The following is a 20291-nucleotide window of genomic DNA, read 5'->3' as shown; positions in this document are numbered from 1 at the left end:
TTGTTAAACTAGCTTTTCCAGTTGAAAAATAATCGACATATGTCACTGTATAAGTTTAAGGCATTTGATTTGAGGATCTGATTTACATGTTTGGTGAAATGATTACTACAGTAAGTTCAGATAATATCCATCTTCTCATATAGATACAAAAAAAAAAGAAAAAATAAAGAAAAACGTTCTTGTGATGAGAAGTCCTAGGATTTATTCTCTTAGTAAGCTTCCTATATATTATTGAAACTGTTAGCTATGGTCATCATGCTATGCACTTTGGAATGTGAGGAAAATGAATAATCTCCCATATATATCTTATCAACACCACTGGTGGGCATTCTGCTGAAACTAACTTTGCTTTTTCCTTTCTGTTTTGAACATACAAAGATAAATTCTAAAAGTGAGTGTCTATGATATGTGAAAAATGTGGACAGGCAGAGTCAGGATAAATGTAGTGAAAAAGAGTGAAAGATCCTTGTTTGTGATTGAAGCACATTTAACTTATTAATTTTTCAATCAGTAATCTCTGTATATTTGGAACATTAATCTTTTTTCATTTTTTTTATTCTTCCATGCCAATAAAGAATTGTAGGATGTTGCTAAGGAGTAACGTATAAAAGTCAAATGGAATCAAAGAGACAGAACCACTGTATTGTGAATAACATTTTCATTATAGGGATAAGAACTTACACAATTGTGGGTGAAGCTAGGGAGGTAAGGAATTGGAGGGGAAATTGAAGAATCAGTGAAGTATTACTAATGTGCCCTTCTGAAAAACTGGCATGAGTGCAAAAGTCAGACCCCAGAGGAAAACTGGGACAACCAGGCATTTGCACCTGCCAGAGTTGGACCACAAAAAGGAATCAATGAAAAATCTAGGGAAAATTGCTCTCTCTGCTTGGTTATTTCTTCTTTAATTTGTCTGGCAAGTATCTTATTGTAGCCCTGGGGCTGCCATTGGTTAGCAGGGCTGACAGTCTGGAAGAAAATCTGAATGCACTGCCAGTAGAGAGAGAATACAAGCTAGAACCCTTTAGAAACTCTGCATCTAACTATCTATCTATCTATCTATCTATCTATCTATCTATCTATCTATCTATCTATCTATCATCTATCTATCATCATCTATCTATCATCTATCTATCTATTATTATTATCTATCTATCTATCTATCTATCTATCTATCTATCTATCTATCTATCATCTATCTATCTATCTTCCTGCCTCTGATGAGAAGGGCCTTCATATTCATCTTCCAAAAGTCTCTTAAGTTTCTTGTTAGACCAATTCCAACTCAGAACCACATGAAATTGGTATCAGCATAACCAAGTTGATGCAGTGCAATCCACAACACATCATAATGAGAAGTTGGGGGTTGCATAGGTGTGGTTCAATGTGCAGAAGATAATTACACACCTAGGCTTATTGGTGTGTAATGATGGTGCAGAACTTCAAAATATGAAAACTTCAAAAATAATGAAAGACTTCTTAAAAGGCTCACAGGTGAAAATATCATATGTAAGAGGAAGAAGAATGTGACTGATATTTTATCAGGAAAAAATAACAGAAAACATTCAAATATTGTTCTCAAAGTTCTGAGGAAAAAATTGCTCAGCCAATAATTTTATATCCACCTAAACTACATTAAACAGTGTGCATATAATAAGGATGTTTTCAGAAATACAAATAAGAGAGAGTTTACTAATCAGGCCCCTTCATAATAGACCGACTAAAGAGACATTTCTGCCAGAAGTAAATGGAACTCTCAAGGAAGGAAGAAGGATGCAAGAAAAAACGGTGTCAAAACTGTTGTTAAATTAACATCTATTTTTACTGTAAATGATAATGACAATATTAATGGTGATCATGATTATCACGCAGAATAACTTAGGGAAGTACAAAGGTCAGAGAGAACTAAAATACTAAAAATAAAATAATAAAGATGAAGCGGGTATCACAAAGCAGTCTATGCTCATTGTAGGATTTGGAAGGACATTTTGTAATGAAATGCACTACTTCCCTTTTCATTCCTTTGTGGATATTCTATAGCCACTTTTTGAGATTATCCTGGGGATTGCATTTAATGTCATAATGTTATAACACTTTAATTTATACCAGCATAATGTTAATAACACTTAAAAACTCTGATCTTCTACACCTCCACCCCCACTCATTTCAGTTACTGAATTTAAAAACTCACATACAGTGACACATACATGCAGTGTGTATTCCAGTTCAGCCTAATAATTGTTTTTATAATGCATTAGTATCTTAAATCATTTAGAAAATAAAAAATGGAATTACAAGCCAAAGTTAAAATAAAACTAACTTTTATAATTGCCGATGCATTTACCTTTACCAGAGATCTGTATTTCTTTAAATGGCTTTGAGTTACTGTCTAGAGTCCTTCCATTTCAATCTGAAGGACTTTCTTTAGGATTTCTTATAGTGCAAGTCTAAGAGGTAAGAAATTTTCTGGATTTTGTTTATCTGGGCATGTCTTAATTTCACCCTCATTTTTCAAGAACAATCTTGTCAGAATTCATAGTTGACAGTTTCCTTTCTTCAGCACTTTGAATATATCAATCTACTAACTTCTAGCTTGCAAAATTTCTGATGAGAAATTTAATAGTTACTGGGGACCCCCTTGAATGTGACAAGTCACTTCTCTCTTACTGCTTTCCAGATTCTCTCTTTGTCTTTGTTTTTGAATAGCTTGATTATAATGTGCCTCTGTGTGGATCTCTGAGTTTATCCAGTTTGGAACTCATTGAGCTTCTTGAGTATTTATATTCATGTCTTTCATCAAAATTGGGAAATTTGGGGCTGCTAATTCTTTAAATAAACTCTGTCCCTTTCTCTCTCTCTTCTCCTTTTGCTAGTCTCACAGTGCCTATGCTGGTCCTTTTGATGGTGTCCCACAGGTTCTTTAAGCTCTGTTCATTTTTCTTCCATCTTTTTTCTTTTTGTTCCTCAGACTTAATAATTACAACTGCCTTATCTTTAGGCTTATTGATTTTTTTTTATTCTGCCTGTTCACATCTGCTTTTGAATCTCTGTAGTGGATTTTTATTTCAGTTATTTTACTTTTCACTTCCATCCAAATTTTCCTTTTGTTTCTTTTTTATGTTTTCTGTCCCTTTGTTTATATTTCCATCTCATTCATATATCATTTTCTTGACTTTGTCCATATCTTCTACTTTTTTTTAGTCATTGAGAGGGTGGTTTTAAAGCCTCTGTATAGTATGTGTATTGTCTGGTCTTTCTTAGGGATAGTTTCCATTGATTTATTTATTTTTTCTCCTGAGTGGACCATGTTTCTTTGTATGTCTCATGATTTTTGTTGAACATTTTTATTAAAATGTGGTAATACCGAAGACCTGATTTTCCACCTTCCCCAGGGCTTGCTGGTATTGTGGTGGTGCTGGTGGTGGAGGTGGTGGTGGTGTTTGTAGGGTGTCTCTGTGCGGGGGATCTGCTGAAGGTGTAAACTGAGGTTGTTCTCAGGTCTCTTGTGACCTTCTGTTTTTCCTCAGTCATGAATACTGTCTTCCCCATATATGTGGTTGCTTTGAAATGTCCTAAACCTTAAATGTCTGGTTCCCAAAAAGAAAAAGGAGAAAAAAGAGAGAGGGGAAGGAGCTGGGCCTTTAAATCATCTTGAAGTTACTTCATCCAGAGAGAGAAGGGTTTGCAACGATGGCCGCTCTTCTCTGTGTCTTTATCTCTGCAATCATAAATAATAGTCAGCAATCAGAATTATTAGGGAGTGGAGGACAAGGATTTGAATCCATTTACTTTTATTGTGATTGTAGCATATTTGTATTTATTCTAGACACTTACTGAATGATGTATGTGCAATAGGCTTCAATATTCATGTTTTATTTTATTTTTCTTTTTACTGTCTTTTTCTTCCTTCCTGACATTTATTAGACTGATAGCATTATGTTTTATTTCACTGTGTTTTATAATTATTCAAGTTATTTCATTCTTTTTGAAAGACTATTTTTTATAGCAGTTTTAGGTTTCTAGCATAATTGAGGGAAGGTACAGATTTCCCCTATATCTTCTGCCCCAACACATGCATAGCCTCCCCTACTATCAACATCATTCAGCAGAATGATACATTTTTTTTTAGCCAAGGATAAACTTACATCGATACATCATCATCATCATCATCGTAAATCCATAGTTTATTTTAGATTTCACTCTCAGTGTACATTGTATGGGATTAAACAAATGTACAGTGACAAATCTCTGTCATTATATTATGCAGAGTATTTTTACAAATCTAAAATTCTTCTATGCTCTGCCTGCTTACCTTGAGCTCCTCACTTCTGTCCACAACTGATATTCTTATTGTCCCCATAGTCTCGCCTTTCCACAATGCCCTATATTTGGAATCACACACTGTGTAAGTTTTTCAGATTGTCTTCTTTCATTTAGTAATATGAACTTAGGTTTCCTCTATGTATTTTCATGGCTCCATGACTCATTTCTATTTAGCACTGAATGAGATCTCATTGTCCACATGCACCACAATTTACTTATCTATTCGCCTACTGAAGGACATCTTGGTTGCATCAAGTTTGGGCAACCATGAGGAAAGCTGCTGTAAACATCTGTGTGTAAGTTTTTGTGTGGATATAATTCTCATGCTCCTTTGGGTAAATACCAAGATGTGTGATTTCTAGATTATATGTTAAGAGTATGTTTAGTTTTGGGGGGGGGCGGAGCAAGATGGTGGAGGAGTAGGAGACCTGGATTTCGTCTGGTCCCAGGAATTCAGCTGGATAGGGATCAAACCATTTTGAACACCTACGAACTCAACAGAAGACCAAAGAAAAGAATAGCAACAACTCTCTGAACAGAAAAGCGACCACTTTCTGGAAGGTAGGATGTATGGAGAAGTGAATCCGAGGTGATATTCGGGAGGATAGACGACGGGGGAGGGGCCCTCTGTCAGCCCCTTCTGGCAAGTGATAGAGCTGCGGAGCACAAAATAGGAAATTTTAGAAGTTGGCTCCGCTGAGGGACGTCGTTCCAGTGGCTAAGAGGGGGTGGGGGGGTGGGGGGCAGGGGTGGATCCCTCACGGGACAGTGTGGTCTCAGGACCCTCGGGGTCACAGAAAGACCAGGGATGCCTGAATGCGGCAGAGCTCCCAGGTATCAGAGCAGGGAAGCTGGCCGCAGAGATGGAGCCGAGGCATGGGCTCTCAGCTCGGGGTTGCCATAAACTGTGATCCGTGGCAGAGTCAGGCCCCTGCTCTTCCAGCAGGGACCCAACAAGTGGCAGATCCAGGGAGACTCCCCATCTGCCCCCGGGAGGAGCGACGTGGGAACACACCACAGGGGTCTGCTGGGTTTTGGAGACTCCCACACGGGTTGTGCGTCAGAGAGAAATGCTTGGTCACAGGCCAGGTGAGTATGGAGTGCAGCTGGAGACCAGGGAGATGGGAGCAATTGGCTGCTTTACTCTGGGGCACACTGAGGCGTGGGGCCCTGAGTTCTCGGCTCCTCTGGATGGAGATTGGGAGACCCCTATTTTTACTCTCGTCCTCCAAAGCTGTACGGAAAGCTTGCAGGGAACAAAAGCTCCCGAGAGCAAAACCGAGCAGATTACTTAGCCTGGCCCCGGCAAGGGCAGGGCAATTCCGTCTACGGCAAAGATATTTGGGAACCACGGCAACAGGCCCCTCCCCAGAAGATCAGCAAGAACAGCCAGCCAAGACCAAGTTTACCGATCAATGAGAACGGCAGGACTCCAGCGCTAGGGGAATACTGCACATAGAATGCATGGCTTTTTTACCATGATTCTTTAGGCTTACAAAGTTGATTTTTTTAACTGTCTTTTTTTTTTTTGAATTTTTCTTTTTTCCCTTTTTCAAACAACATTTTATCAATGTCCTTTAAAAACATTTTTTATTTTTTCATTTTAGAGTCATATTCTATCCCTTCATAGTAGTTACCCTTATTTTTGGCATATATATATAAGTTGTTCCCTCTTTAAAATTTTGAAATACAGTTTCTTCTAACAGATCAAAATGTACTCTAAATTTCTAGTGTATGGCTTTGTTCTAGTCTCCTGTCTGATCACATTCTCTCCCTTTTTTTTTTCTTCTTTTTTTTTTAAATCCTCTTCTTTCTTTTTTCAACCAACTTCTTATCTCATCAATTCCTCTTATAAAATCTTTTATAATTCTCATCTCTACAGTCATATTCCATCCCTTAATCGTATTAATCCTTATTTTTGTACATATATAAGATTTTCTTTCTTTAAAATTTTGGAAGGCACTTTCTTATAACAGACCAAAATACACCCAAAATCTAGTGTGTGGCACTGATCTATGCACCAGCCTGATCATATTTGATCATATTCTATTTTTTTTGTTTTGTTCTGTTTTTGTTTGTTTTTATCTTTTTCTTTTTTCTTTCTTTCCCTTTCTTTTCCCCTGGTTTCACATATTTTCTGATTTGTTTAGAGTATTTTTTTCTGAGGGCATTGTTACCCTGTTAGCATTTTGTTCTCTCATTCATCTATTCTCCCCTGGACAAAATGACAAGACAGAAAAATCACCTCAACATAAAGAACAAGGAGCAGTACTGACTGCCAGGGACCTACTCAATACAGACATCAGTACAATGTCGGAACTAGAGTTCAGAATGATGATTTTAAAGATATTAGCTGGGCTTGAAAAAAGCATGGAAGTTATTAGAGAAACGCTCTCTGGAGATATAAAATAACTAAAATCTAAGCAAGTCGAAATCAAAAAGGCTATTAATACGGTGCAATAAAAAATGGGGGCGCTAGGGGCGCCTGGGTGGCTCAGATGGTTAAGCGTCTGCCTTCGGCTCAGGTCATGATCCCAGAGTCCTGGGATTAAGCCCCACATCAGGCTCCTGACTCAGCGGGGCACTTGCTTCTCCCTCTCCCTCTGCCTCTCCCCCTGCCCTTGCTCTCTTTCTCCCTCTCTGTATCTCTGTGTCTCAAGTGAATAAATAAAATCTTAAAAAAAAAATGGGGGCGCTAACTGCTAGGATAAATAAGGCAGAAGAGAGAATTAGTGATATAGAAGACCAAATGATGGAAAATAAAGAAGCTGAGAAAAAGAGAGATAAACAACTACTGGATCACGAGGGCAGAATTCAAGAGATAAGTGATAGCATAAGATGAAACAACATTAGAAAAATTGGGATCCCAGAAAAAGAAGAAAGAGAGAGAGGGGCAGAAGGTATATTGGAGCAAATTATAGCAGAGAACTTCCCTAATTTGGGGAAGGAAAAAGGCATCAAAATCCAGGAGGCACAGAGAACATCTCTCAAAATCAATAAAAATAGGTCAACACCACGACATCTAATAGTAAAACTTACGAGTCTCAGAGACAAAGAGAAAATCCTGAAAGTAGCTCAGGAGAAGAGATATGTAACCTACAATGGTAGAAACATTAGATTGGCAGCAAAACTATCCACAGAGACCTGGCAGGCCAGGAAGGACATGATATATTAAGAGTTCTAAATGAGAAAAATATGCAGCCAAGAATACTATATCCAGCTAGGCTGTCATTGAAAATAGAAGGAGAGATAAAAAGCTTCCAGGACAAACAAAAACTAAAGGAATTTGCAAACACAAAAGCAGCCCTACCAGAAATATTGAAAGGGGTCCTCTAAGCAAACAGAGAGCCAAAAAGCAACATCGACCAGAAAGGAATATACAGACAATATACAGTAACAGTCACCTTACAGGAAATACAGTGGCTAAATTCATATCTTTCAATAGTTACCCTGAATGTAAATGGGCTAAATGCCCCAATCAAAAGACACAGGCTATCAGATTGGATAAAAAAAAAAAAGACCTATCGATATGCTGTCTGCAAGAGACTCATTTTAGACCCAAACGTACCCCTAGATTGAAAGTGAAGGGGTGGAAAACCATTTGCCATGCTGATGGACACCGAAAGAAAGCTGGGGTGGCAATCCTTATATAAGACAAATTAGATTTTAAACCAAAAACTGTAATAAGAGATGAGGAAGGACACTATATCCTACTTAACGGGTCTATCCAACAAGAAGATCTAACAATGGTAAATATCTATGCCCCTAACATGGGAACAGCCACTTATATAAGCCAATTAATAACAAAAGCAAAGAAACACATTGACAACAATACAATAATAGTGGGGGAAATTAACATCCCCCTCACTGAAATGGACAGATCATCTAAGCAAAAGATCCACAAGGAAATAAAGACTTCAAATGACACACTGGACCAAATGGACTTCACAGACATATTCAGAACATTCCATCCCAAAGCAACAGAATACACATTCTTCTCTAGTGCCCATGGAACATTCTCCAGAATAGATCACATCCTAGGTCACCAATCAGGTCTCAACTGGTACCAAAAGATTGGGATCATTCCCTGCATATTTTCAAACCACAGTGCTTGAAACTAGAACTCAATCACAAGAGGAAAGTCGGAAAGAACTCAAATACATGGAGGTTAAAGAGCATCCTACTAAAGAATGAATGGGTCAACCAGGGAATTAAAAAAGAATTAAAAAAAATCATGGAAACAACTGTTCAGAATCTTTGGGATGTGGCAAAAGCAGTCCTAAGAGGAAAGTATATAGCAATTCAAACCTTTCTCAAGAAACAAGAAAGGTCTCAACCTAACCCTACACCTAAAGGAGCTGGAGAGAGAACAGCAAATAAAGCCTAAACCCAGCAGGAGAAGAGAAATAATAAAGATCAGAGCAGAAATCAATGAAATAGAAGCCAAAAAAAAAAAAACAGTAGAACAGATCAACGAGGTTGATCTATGGAGATTCTTCAAAATGTTGAAAATAGAGCTACCATATGATACAGCAGTTGCACTACTGGGTATTTACACCAAAGATACAAATGTAGGGATTCCAAGGGGTACATGCACCCCGATGTTTATAGCAGCAATGTCCACAATAGCCAAACTGAGGAAAGAGCCAAGATGTCCATCAACCGATGAATGGATAGAGAAGTTGTGGTATATATATACAATGGAATATTAAGCAGCCATCAAAAGGAATGAGTTCTTGCCATTTGCAATGATGTGGATGGAACTGGAGGGTATTACGCTGAGTGAAATAAGTCAATCAGAGAAAGAAATGTATCATATGACCTCACTGATATAAGGAATTCTTAATCTCAGGAAAAAACTGAGGGTTGCTGGAGTGCTGGGGGGTGGGAAGGAGGGGGTGGCTGGGTGACAGACATTGGGGAATGTATGTGCTATGGTGAGCGCTGTGAAATGTGCAAGACTGTTGAATCATGGATCTGTATCTCTGAAGCAAATAATACATTATATGTTTAAAAAAAATAAAAAGAAGAAGAAGAAGAAGACGATAGCAGGAGGGGAAGAATGAAGGGGGAGAATTTGGAGGGGGAGACGAACCATGAGAGACTATGGACTCTGAGAAACAAACTGAGGGTTCTAGAGGGGAGGGGGTGGGAGAATGGGATAGCCTGGTGATGGGTATTAAAGAGGGCACGTTCTGCATGGAGCACTGGGTGTTATATTCAAACAATGAATCATGGAACACTACATCAAAAACTATTGATGTAATGTATGGTGATTAACATAACATAATTAAAAAAAATCAAATTAAAAAAAAAAGAGTGTGTTTGGTTTTCTATGAAGCTGCCTGTTTCCCAAAGAGTCAGTGCCATTTTACATCCCCACCAACAATTTTTAGACTTATCCATTGCTCTGCATCCTCAGAATTGGTGCTGTTGGTGTGAATTTGGGCCATTCTAATAGGTGTGCAGTGGCATCTAATCGTTATTTTAATTTGTATTTCCCTGATGATATATGATGTGGAGCATCTTGCAATTATTTTAAAACTATGTATTACATTTATCATTTTCTACTATTTCAATTAAATTATTAACCTATACCTTTAAGCAAACATTTTTTTCTTACTTTTTAAGCCGTCTTACTTTTTTAAAAAAATTTTTATTGTTATGTTAATCACCATACATTACATCATTAGCTTTTGATGTAGTGTTCCATGATTCATTGTTTGTGCATAACACCCAGTGCTACACGCAGAATGTGCCCTCTTTAATACCCATCACCAGGCTAACCCATCCCCCCACCCCCCTCCCCTCTAGAACCCTCAGTGTGTTATTCAGAGTCCATCCTCTCTCATGGTTCGTCTCCCCATCCAACTTACTCCCCTTCATTCTTCCCTTCCTGCTATCTTCTTCTTCTTTTTTTTTTCTTAACATATATTGCATTATTTGTTTCAGAAGTACAGATCTGTGATTCAACAGTCTTGCACAATTCACAGCACTCACCATAGTACATACCCTCCCCAATGTCTATCACCCAGCCACCCCTCCCTCCCACCCCTCACCACTCCAGCAACCCTCAGTTTGTTTCCTGAGATTAAGAATTCCTCATATCAGTGAGGTCATATGATACATGTCTTTCTCTGATTGACTTATTTCACTCAGCATAACACCCTCCAGTTCCATCCACGTCGTTGCAAATGGCAAGATCTCATTCCTTTTGATGGCTGCATAATATTCCATTGTGTATATATACCACTTCTTCTTTATCCATTCATCTGTTGATGGACATCTTGACTTTCTCCACAGTTTGGCTATTGTGGACATTGCTGCTATAAACATTGGGATGCACGTACCCCTTCAGATCCCTACATTTGTATCTTTGTGGTAAATACCCAGTAGTGCAATTGCTGGATCGTATGGTAGTTCTATTTTCAACTGTTTGAGGAACCTCCATACTGTTTTCCAGAGTGGCTGCTCCAGCTTGCATTCCCACCAACAGTGTAGGAGGGTTCCCCTTTCTCCACATCCCCATCAACATCTGTCGTTTCCTGACTTGTTAATTTTAGCCATTCTGACTGGTGTGAGGTGGTATCTCAGTGAGGTTTTGATTTGGGTTTCCCTGATGCCGAGCGATGTTGAGCACTTTTTCATGTGTCTGCTGGCCATTTGGATGTCTTCTTCGGAAAAATGTCTGTTCATGTCTTCTGCCCATTTCTTGATTGGATTATTTGTTCTTTGGGTGTTGAATTTGGTAAGTTCTTTTTAGATTTTGGATATTAGCCCTTTATCTGATATGTCATTTGCAAATATCTTCTCCCATTCTGTTGGTTGTCTTTTGGTTTTGTGGACTGTTTCTTTTGCTGTGCAAAAGCTTTTTATCTTGATGAAATTCCAATAGTTCATTTTTGCCCTAAGCCAAGTCTTACTTCTTAACCCCAGTATCTGAAGTCTACCTACAACAAAACAACCCCTCAGAATGCTCCCTACTACTCCTCTCCTCCCAACTACAACATGGAGTTTATCTGTGATTTTTAACTCCAAGTAATTACTAGTTTTTTTATCTTTTATATTTCAATAGCTATTTTGACTTATTATTTTTAGTAATATTGTTTTCACAATTTATTTGAGAGAGAGAGAGAGAGAATGTGAGTTGGGGAATGGGAAGAGGGAGAGAATCTTTAAGAAGACTCCCCAGTGAGCACAGAACCTTATTTGGGGCTGGATCTCAGCACCTGTAAGATCATGACCTGAGTCAAAAACCAAGAGTCAGACACTTATCCAACTGAGCCACACAGGTGCCCCTGTTTTCACAATTCTTTCTCTATTCTACAACTTCCTCTTTCTTAAAAATATTACATTATATATGTATATATATAATATTATGTAATTATATTTAGAAAGGGCCTCTGTAATGGCAATATTTCTAAATCTATTTATGCCTGAAAATATACTTTTGTCTTTTTTAGCTGCTTATAATTTCAATAAAGTATTTCATTCTCAAAGAAATAAAATATTTCTTTGAAATGAATGCTCCATATTTAGTGTTATTAATCAACAGGCACCAATCTTATTTTAGTTTATTTTAAATAACGTTTTTCCCATTTATTTTTTCAACAATTAAGAAATGATTTTTCTTTACCTTTTCAGTTGTAAAATTTCATCACATTATGCCTAGGAGTTTTTTTGTGTTTTGTTTGTTTTTTCTTTTCATTGATTCTACCTTGAATTTTGTTAATATCACTATTCTGCTCTAAGAATTTTCTGTCATTATTTCTTTGATTACTTCCCTTCCTTTATTCTCTCCTTTCTCTTGGTCTGGATTTACTATTAGGTGTATTTTAGAACTTTTGCTTTTACTCTTCATGGTTCTTGACCTCCACAAACCATTTTTTAGGAAGAGGGAAGTCATCTGCTCCATTCTTCAACACACTAATTCAGCTGTTTTAATTCAGTTACATAGTACAACTTGGTTCCTTGAAAAAAATTAATTTCACATTTTAAATTCCTGAATTCTTTACTTTTTATGGTGTAAAAGTCACTTTTTGGTTGTTTTTGGTTTGGATATCATGTTTGCTCTACTCTCTTTAAGAATATTTACTATAATTACTTCAGAGTGCTTTTCTTCTTTTGTCTTTGAACTGTATTTTCGTGTTTTTTTTTTTTTTACTTTTTATTATTTATTTATTTTTAAAGATTTTATTTATTTATTTGACAGATGGAGACATAGAGAGAGAGAGAGAACACAGGCAGGGGGAATGGGAAAGGGAGAATCAGGCTTCCCACCTAGCAGGAAGCCAAATGCAGGGCTCGATCCTAGGACCCTGGGACCATGACCTGAACCGAAGGTAGACGCTTAACGACTGAACCACCCAGGCACCCCAATTTTTTTTTTTTTTTTTTTACTTTTTAAATAGTGTTTGTTCCCTTTGGGTAATTTTTGAAGAAAACCAAATCCTGTGCTTGGATATATTTATTTTACCTCTCTTTAGATGTAGTTCTGATTACAGAAGATACCAGTTCAGATTACTAGAACTGATTTGAATGCACATTCTTAAGCCAATAGGTTTTCCAGGAAGCCCATTCTTTCTCTAAACCACCAGTGTGATTCTCATTCTGCAGTCTTTCTCTCCTGCTGGTTTCCCTCATAAATTAATTATCTTTCCTGAATTCCACAAATTGTTTAATTGTGTTTGTGTATGTGTATGGGTGTGCTCATGCCAAGGCTGTTATGGATTAAAATTTTTAAATATCATAATGCCTTTCATATTTATTTTAGGACCTTGAGGTAAGAGGTGATATACATATATTTATTCCCCTGTCTTGATGCATCTTTTCTTATTGAATATAAGAAATACTTAGATAAAGAAAATAGGAAGTATTGGTCTATCATTATCTGAGAAGGTTGTTTTTGGTTTGGATATAATGTTTGCTCTACTCTCTTTAAGAATATTTACTATAATACTTCAGAATGATTTTCTTCTTCTTTTGTCTTTGAACTGTATTTTCTTTTTTTTACTTTTAAAATAGTGTTTTTCCCCTTGAGTAATTTTCAAAGAAAACCAAATCCTGTGCTTGGATATATTTATTTTATCTCTCTTTAGATGTAAAGAATCTTGGAAATCAGATAAATGCAGTGAGTCTTGGAAATCAGATAGAATAACCTGAAATCCTGAGGAAATCTGGCCTATCTGGATATTGGCAGAAGGAGGTTGCATCACTCCAGAAATTCCTCTAGGTATTTAAGAAAGAGGGATTTTAATACTAGGACTTGCACACAAAGTATAAGAAGGTTTATGTTGCTATCCAAAAATCAGTAATTACATAAAGCTGCTATCATCTTTTGGGGTAGAGGAGCAGAAGGAAAAATGAAGTTACACAAAGATCATGTGAGGTTATTGACCAAGTGTTCAGGATCAGAAGTGACTCCTGAAAACCCTCTCCTACTGGTTAATGAGATTGTTTTTTCCTCAGAATTAATAGAGCCAGAACAAGCAAAATTTCAGAGAGTTATTGACAACTACACTAAGGCTAATGTATTTTTATCCTGTACTCTGGTTATAAGAATTTTCATTATATTTTTCATGGATCTAATTTCCATTTTCACTTATTTGCATATTTTATTAGAAATGTTGGAATTACAAATATTGAGCCTGATGAATGTGTTCCACTGACTATAAAATATAACTCAATATGCAACATCTTTGCACGGCAAGGAGTTGGTGTTTATTTGGGGTCAACATGGAAGACAATATTAGGAAATCTCATTGTAAATAGTTCAGGCAATGTGTAAAAGGTATTTAGATGACTAAAAGGAAGAATTAATGTTGCCAGAAAACAAATTGAACAACTAGATCTACACTATACATCAATTAAAGTACAGGAAACTAAAAAAGGACTAGTTGGAGCTAATATTTCCAACTTCTGTAAATTTTGTAACTATTCAGTCATTATTGATATTTTAGGATGATTGGAGAACACTTTATGTTTTTCAAATTAAGCCCTCACTATATAAAGATAACAAACTACACAAAGAGTCAGAATTGAAAATACATTTTATGCCTTAATATTTAAACTTGTCAGGCACAAGAGAAAATTAATAGAGAAATATGTTTTCCCTGAGAAAATATCAGACACAGCTGTGTCCCAGCATGTGTGGACAACACAGAGAGAAAATTTTCTCTAGGGGAACAAAACTCTAGAAAGCCTCCTAAATTTATTTTTTGATGCCTTCAACACTAGCATGCTTGCACTTTTTGCCTGGAGCAGCTCCCATATAGTCCAACTTTTATCACAGGCTAGAGGATCATGTCAGAGCAGGGTCAAGCTTGGAAGGCCATGAGAGTGATTCCCAACAGGTTCCATCTGCTGCCTATCTCAGTAATGCCACCTCCTGCAGCCCTGGGAGTTGAGTAAGTTCAACCAAGGGAAAGCAGCTCTTAGTAAAGTGCAGCCCTTCTGGTGAGACACTGGAGGGTACCCTAAGAGGTGTGAATAACAGATAGCACAATAATATAAAATGAACAAAGTAAATGTCCTTAAAAAATGAGGGAAGATATTATCCACATTAATACTGAACACAGTCTTGAGAAATAACAAGTCGTGCATACTGTATTTGTCAGCTATTGCCTAATAATGCTGCTACAAATAGATACCTCACTCAGTGGCTTGCCATGACAATTTTAATGTTTTATTAGTTGCATGTCTGTGGTTCAACTGGAATTGGTCCCTGGCCTTGGATGTCTTTAAGTCTCCTTTACATCTCTCTGTATTTTCTTTGGAACTGTAGCTTCCCTGGGCATGGTGTTAAGGATCATTGAAGTACAAGGGACAACCCAAATGTGCACACACATATAACACTTTGATCATGTCACATCCACTAACATTCCACTGTGAAAGCAACTCAAGGGATGGAGAAGACAAATCTGTTCACCATGAAGCCATGCCAAAAGCCTGATTCTAATTCTTTTATTTGTTTTTTTTTTAATTATGATCGTATAATGTATTATTTGTTTCAGGGGTACAGGTCTGAGATTCATCAGTCTTACACAATACACAGTGATCACCAGAACACATACCCTTTCCAATGTCCATCACCCAGCCACCCCATTCCCCTACCTGCCTCCCTTCCAGCAACCCTGTTTGTTTCCTGAGATTAAGAGTCTCTTATGGTTTGTCTCCATCTCTGGTTATAATTCTTTTAAAGGAAGAAGTAAAGAATTGAGGGATGGATTCAATTTACCATTATCTACCCACTTGATCAAAATTATGTATTAACTTCATCTTTTCCATAAAGCACCCCAAAGCCTATTTGTTCATGGCATCAGGCCTGAAGCCCAGGAGTTTGGGGTCCATATCACATCTTGATACAGCTCCTCTAGATTTGGAGATCCAGGAGCTCAAAAGCCAGTTCACCTCCTCTAACCAGTCAACTTTACCCACACTAAAACCACAACACATAGGATGTAATAGAAACTGGGTAATTGTACCATTAGGTAGGGAGATATGGTAGCTGAAGCAGTGAACTCCGTGGATGGGTAGAAGAACAACATGGATAAATCCAAGGATAGTGAGCCTGAATATGACATTGTAGAGCTCCCTTCAAGGCACCAGGAAGGGATAGAGAGATGAAAATAAAGACAGAATCATGGAGATAAGTAGTATAGAATTAGAAGTCTCAACATCAGTATAATAGGATTTTTAAGTGCTGAGAAAAAAATAAATGGAGGGGAGGAAGTATTTAAAAAATCTAATCACAGAGAATTTTAGAATTGTTTAAAAATAGAGAACTTCATTTGATAGAGATTATAAAGAGCCAAACAGGTAAGTAAGAGCTGATATTCATACCTGACACATTATATTTAAATTTTGAAAGGTTAAATACTAAGGAAAATTCTAATATACCCTATGAATGGAAGCAGATTGTTTATAAGGAATACAATTCAACTGAGTTAACCTTAGAGTTCTCAAAAGAATTACCAAACGCAAAAAGAAAATAAATACTTTCAGAAAGATGGGATGAGGACTTCAAATCTGGAATTTCAGATCAAACTAAATTATTGTTTTAAAGTGAAAGATACTAAGGTTATAGACACTTGAGAAAAGTTTATTACAAAATAATTTACTTTGAAAGCTCTCATAGAAGAAGCAATCCAGGAACAAGAAGGATAAAGTAAAATCTAGGAGAAACAAATTGAGATGGTAAGTAACTTATTAAATTTATTGTATATATTTTTAAAATGGAACTTTTTTCAAGGTGTATACATATATATACACATTAAAACATCAAATGGTACAATTTAAATATGTGTAGTTTATAGTATGTCATTTACAATCCAATAAAGTTGTAAAAAAAACAAGCATAATAATGTAAGAGTAAATTGTGGTTGAAGATCACATGACAATGAGATTAGGTGAAGAAATCAAGAGGGAGATAACAGTATAGGAAAGACATAAATAACACAGAAGTCAATAAGATTATGAAAGGAAAAATAAGGTGTTGATTTGATTAATTAGTAAAAACAACAGAAAAATTAAAATAAAACAATTTTCAAAACAGAAGAAAATTTGGTATATATACTAGGATATAGGATGAGAGAAAAAAGAAAAGAAAAATACTAAAGTAAAATAAAGTGTAAACACATTGAAGTGGGAAATTAAATCTAGATACTTACAATAAGTATAAATGACAGAGATTAAATAGGATCCAGCAGAAGGACTATGGACTGAGACTTGTCTCCTAGAGCTCCGTGACTAACTGCTGCCATTGAGCATTTAAGGCAATGGGTCCTGGTGGAGTGTTTAGGTGGTAGATCGGGCAGTCTGTCTGTCCTACAGCTGCATTCAGGAGGCATCCATTGTCTCTGATCACACCTTTGAGGTGCTGGGTGCATACACAACCGATAGTGGTGGCAGGCAGAGGCCGGGTGGCTGGCACAGCACACTACAGCAATCCTAGCCTTCCCCTCGAGCCTGGGCTGTGTTCTGCTGGGCTTCTGTACCACTGCACATGCAGATCTAATGGACGATCCATACATGCTGCTGTTTCTGTCTCTGAAATTCCAAAGAATGTATTTTGAGATCTGGTCATTACACGGTGCTTGTCTCAAAGGCATTTCTAATAGAAACCCGTAAAGATAAAATAAAGGGATAGAAAAAAGGAGATTTGCCTTTCAGTAAGATGATGAACTAGGGATTCTGAATGGTCTTCTATTCACTGAAAAACCTATATATGCTGGATAAATAACAGCAACATGGTTTTAAGTGCCTTGATAGCCTTATAGGAAGGAATGAAACATCTCTAAGGGTTTGAGGGGAAAATAATGAGGAGTAAACTGACACTTAGCAGGCAGGTGAACATGAATCAGAGGAAAACGCTGCCCTGGGGACCTCCTGTGGCAGCTGAACCAGATTGTCTGTTAGAGGGATCAAGATCATAAACAGATATAAGAAATAATCCAAGCACAGGAGAAAAAAATCTAGGAGAAAATTCAGGTGGTAAGCAATTAAGTATTTTTATTATTATTGTTCCATCCACACTGGACCAATATAGTTATACTCTTTCACCTCTGCCATCTCCATGCGGAGAACATGGCTCAGCTAGCCCACTGTTCCAAAGAGGATGAGGGATACGTGGAACAATTCTGATTTGATCTGCGGATTGAAGTCAATCTCAGCAGACCCAGCCTACATTACTTTCTCTCTTGGTTCAATCCTGCCTCCCTTGTTCTTCTTCAGACGTAGGGAAATCATGGCCCTGATAGATTGTTTGCATCTAATTCTCTGAAAATTTAGGTCAGCCAACCTGAAGACACATGATTGTTGCTTTAAGCTACTGAGTTTTGGAGTAGTTCATTATATAGGATATTGTAGCATTTGCTCACCAGTGCATGCCTTTAACACATTCTGTAGTTGCAGTTTCCCTGGTAGAAAATGAGTATCCAGGATTTGATTTAAGAATTGTCAGCCTGTTTGCTCAAAATCAGAGAGCTTGCTTTTTCTGTCATCTGGTGCAAGAACCAAGGAAAGACCATTTGAATATACAATGAGAAAGAGGCAAGGATGAGAGCTCTTGACAGAAACTGAATGTCTAGAACCTTGATCTTAAATTTCTGGCCTCCAGACCTTTAAGAAAATACATTCTATTGATTTAGCCACATGGTGTGTGGTATTTTGGTATAGCAGCCCCCCAAAGATTAATATAATGGGCCTCCACCCAGGTTCTCTATTAAGCTCCAACACACCTATCCCCACAGCTACTGGAAATATTGCTGCTGAGGGTTCACAGACTCTCACTAGAAATGACTTTCTGCCATAGGGAATTGCCTCACGCAGGAGTGTGCCTTCTTCCACTGCCAAGGACCAACAAATATGGAGAATCAAGACCCCAGGCCCTTACCTCAATTTGGGACAACTCTGAGGATCATCCCAGCTCTAGAGCTCACTGTAAGATCAGTGGAGCATTGCAAGTGTATCTGTAGTTCAACTTTTCTCTCTACCCAATTTTGTCATCCTCATTTTTCTACAAATTTATCTCACAAGAACATTTCTCCATAAATTTCTGTACCCACTTCTCTGTCTGAGAGTCAGTCTACAGATAACCCAATTAAAGGCAGTGTTTATAGGTTATTTTCTGTGTCATACCTCCATTTTGATATTCTTGGTGTACCTTCTCATTAAATCTTATAGGAAGCAGATTACCAAGCTATCCAAAGGCAAGGGCTCATCTGATGATTAGCTTATACTTGTATAAAGGAAAATATTTGAGTCTTGGCAAAACTGGTGCTTTGGAAAAAATGAGGGAGACACTTGAAACAGTAAGTGATAGCAAGGATAGTTTTATGAGACATGGGACGATGTACCAGGCAACCCAGTTGCCTGGGGAAATTAACATGGTAAACTACAAGGACTCTTTCAATAACAGTAGATGAGCACTTAGACAATTGTAATTTGGTGTAAAAGAAATGATGAGTTGAAAGGCCAATGAATTATGGCACATATAGGATAACTTTATTTACATACATAGGTTAGCAAAATTGGGATTATTCTCCACATAAAATTTTATGTACTGTTTTATTTCAGTTTTTAAAATTTTTTAGGTCATAAAATAATTTTCAACAGCAGAACTTTTGATGATTGCATAATTTTATATACTAGACGTATACCATAATTTATTTACCCACTTCTGTATTTTTGGACACATATTATTTTCTCATTTTTTTACTATTATAAATAATATTGAAATGACTATCATTGTACATAAATCTCAATGTGTATTTCTATTTATTTTCTGGAGAAAATCTGTGGAAGTGGGATTACTGAGTCAAAAGGAAGACTATTTTGAAAGCTCTTGATATATTGCAGAGCTGTGACCCTGTAAGTGTAAAATATGCACTCCTTCCAGCCTTTCAATCAGGGTATGTTTATTGAGTTGTACAATACAATGGGAATTCTTTCTAGATGTTAGGGGAAAAAAGACAGGCAGAGTATTTTTCTCAGGTTTCTTATATTCCAGGGGAAACAACAATAACTAGTAGCAAAAATAAGATAATGCCAGAGAATGATAAGTTCGTTCTATGAAGAAAAACTAAAGCAGGTGGTGGGAGATAATGAAGACATTTGTGACATGGTCAGAGAGCTCTTGGAGGAAAGGAAGTGACTTTGAAAGACCTGAATGACAGGTGGGAGCTAGCCATGCAAAGAAATAATTGTCCACTCATAGTATGACCAAGAAGTACCCATTAAAAAAAAAATCTGATTTTATAGATGGTAGTGGGATCCCATTATTATGTTTAATTTTTTCCTTTTATTATTTTACAGCACTTTCTTTTTCAATGCTTATTGATTATTTGCATTGCTGTCCTTCTGATTGTCCCATCCTATCATTTGTCAATTTATGCAGAGTGTTAGTGGTTTCCTTGCCGATCTTTAGGCATTCCTCATATATTCAATATTCATATATTCAATATTCCTCT

Source organism: Zalophus californianus, chromosome 3 (assembly GCF_009762305.2).
Source record: "Zalophus californianus isolate mZalCal1 chromosome 3, mZalCal1.pri.v2, whole genome shotgun sequence".
NCBI classification, from domain to species: Eukaryota; Metazoa; Chordata; class Mammalia; order Carnivora; family Otariidae; genus Zalophus; species Zalophus californianus.
Note: the sequence above shows the minus strand (reverse complement) of the source record.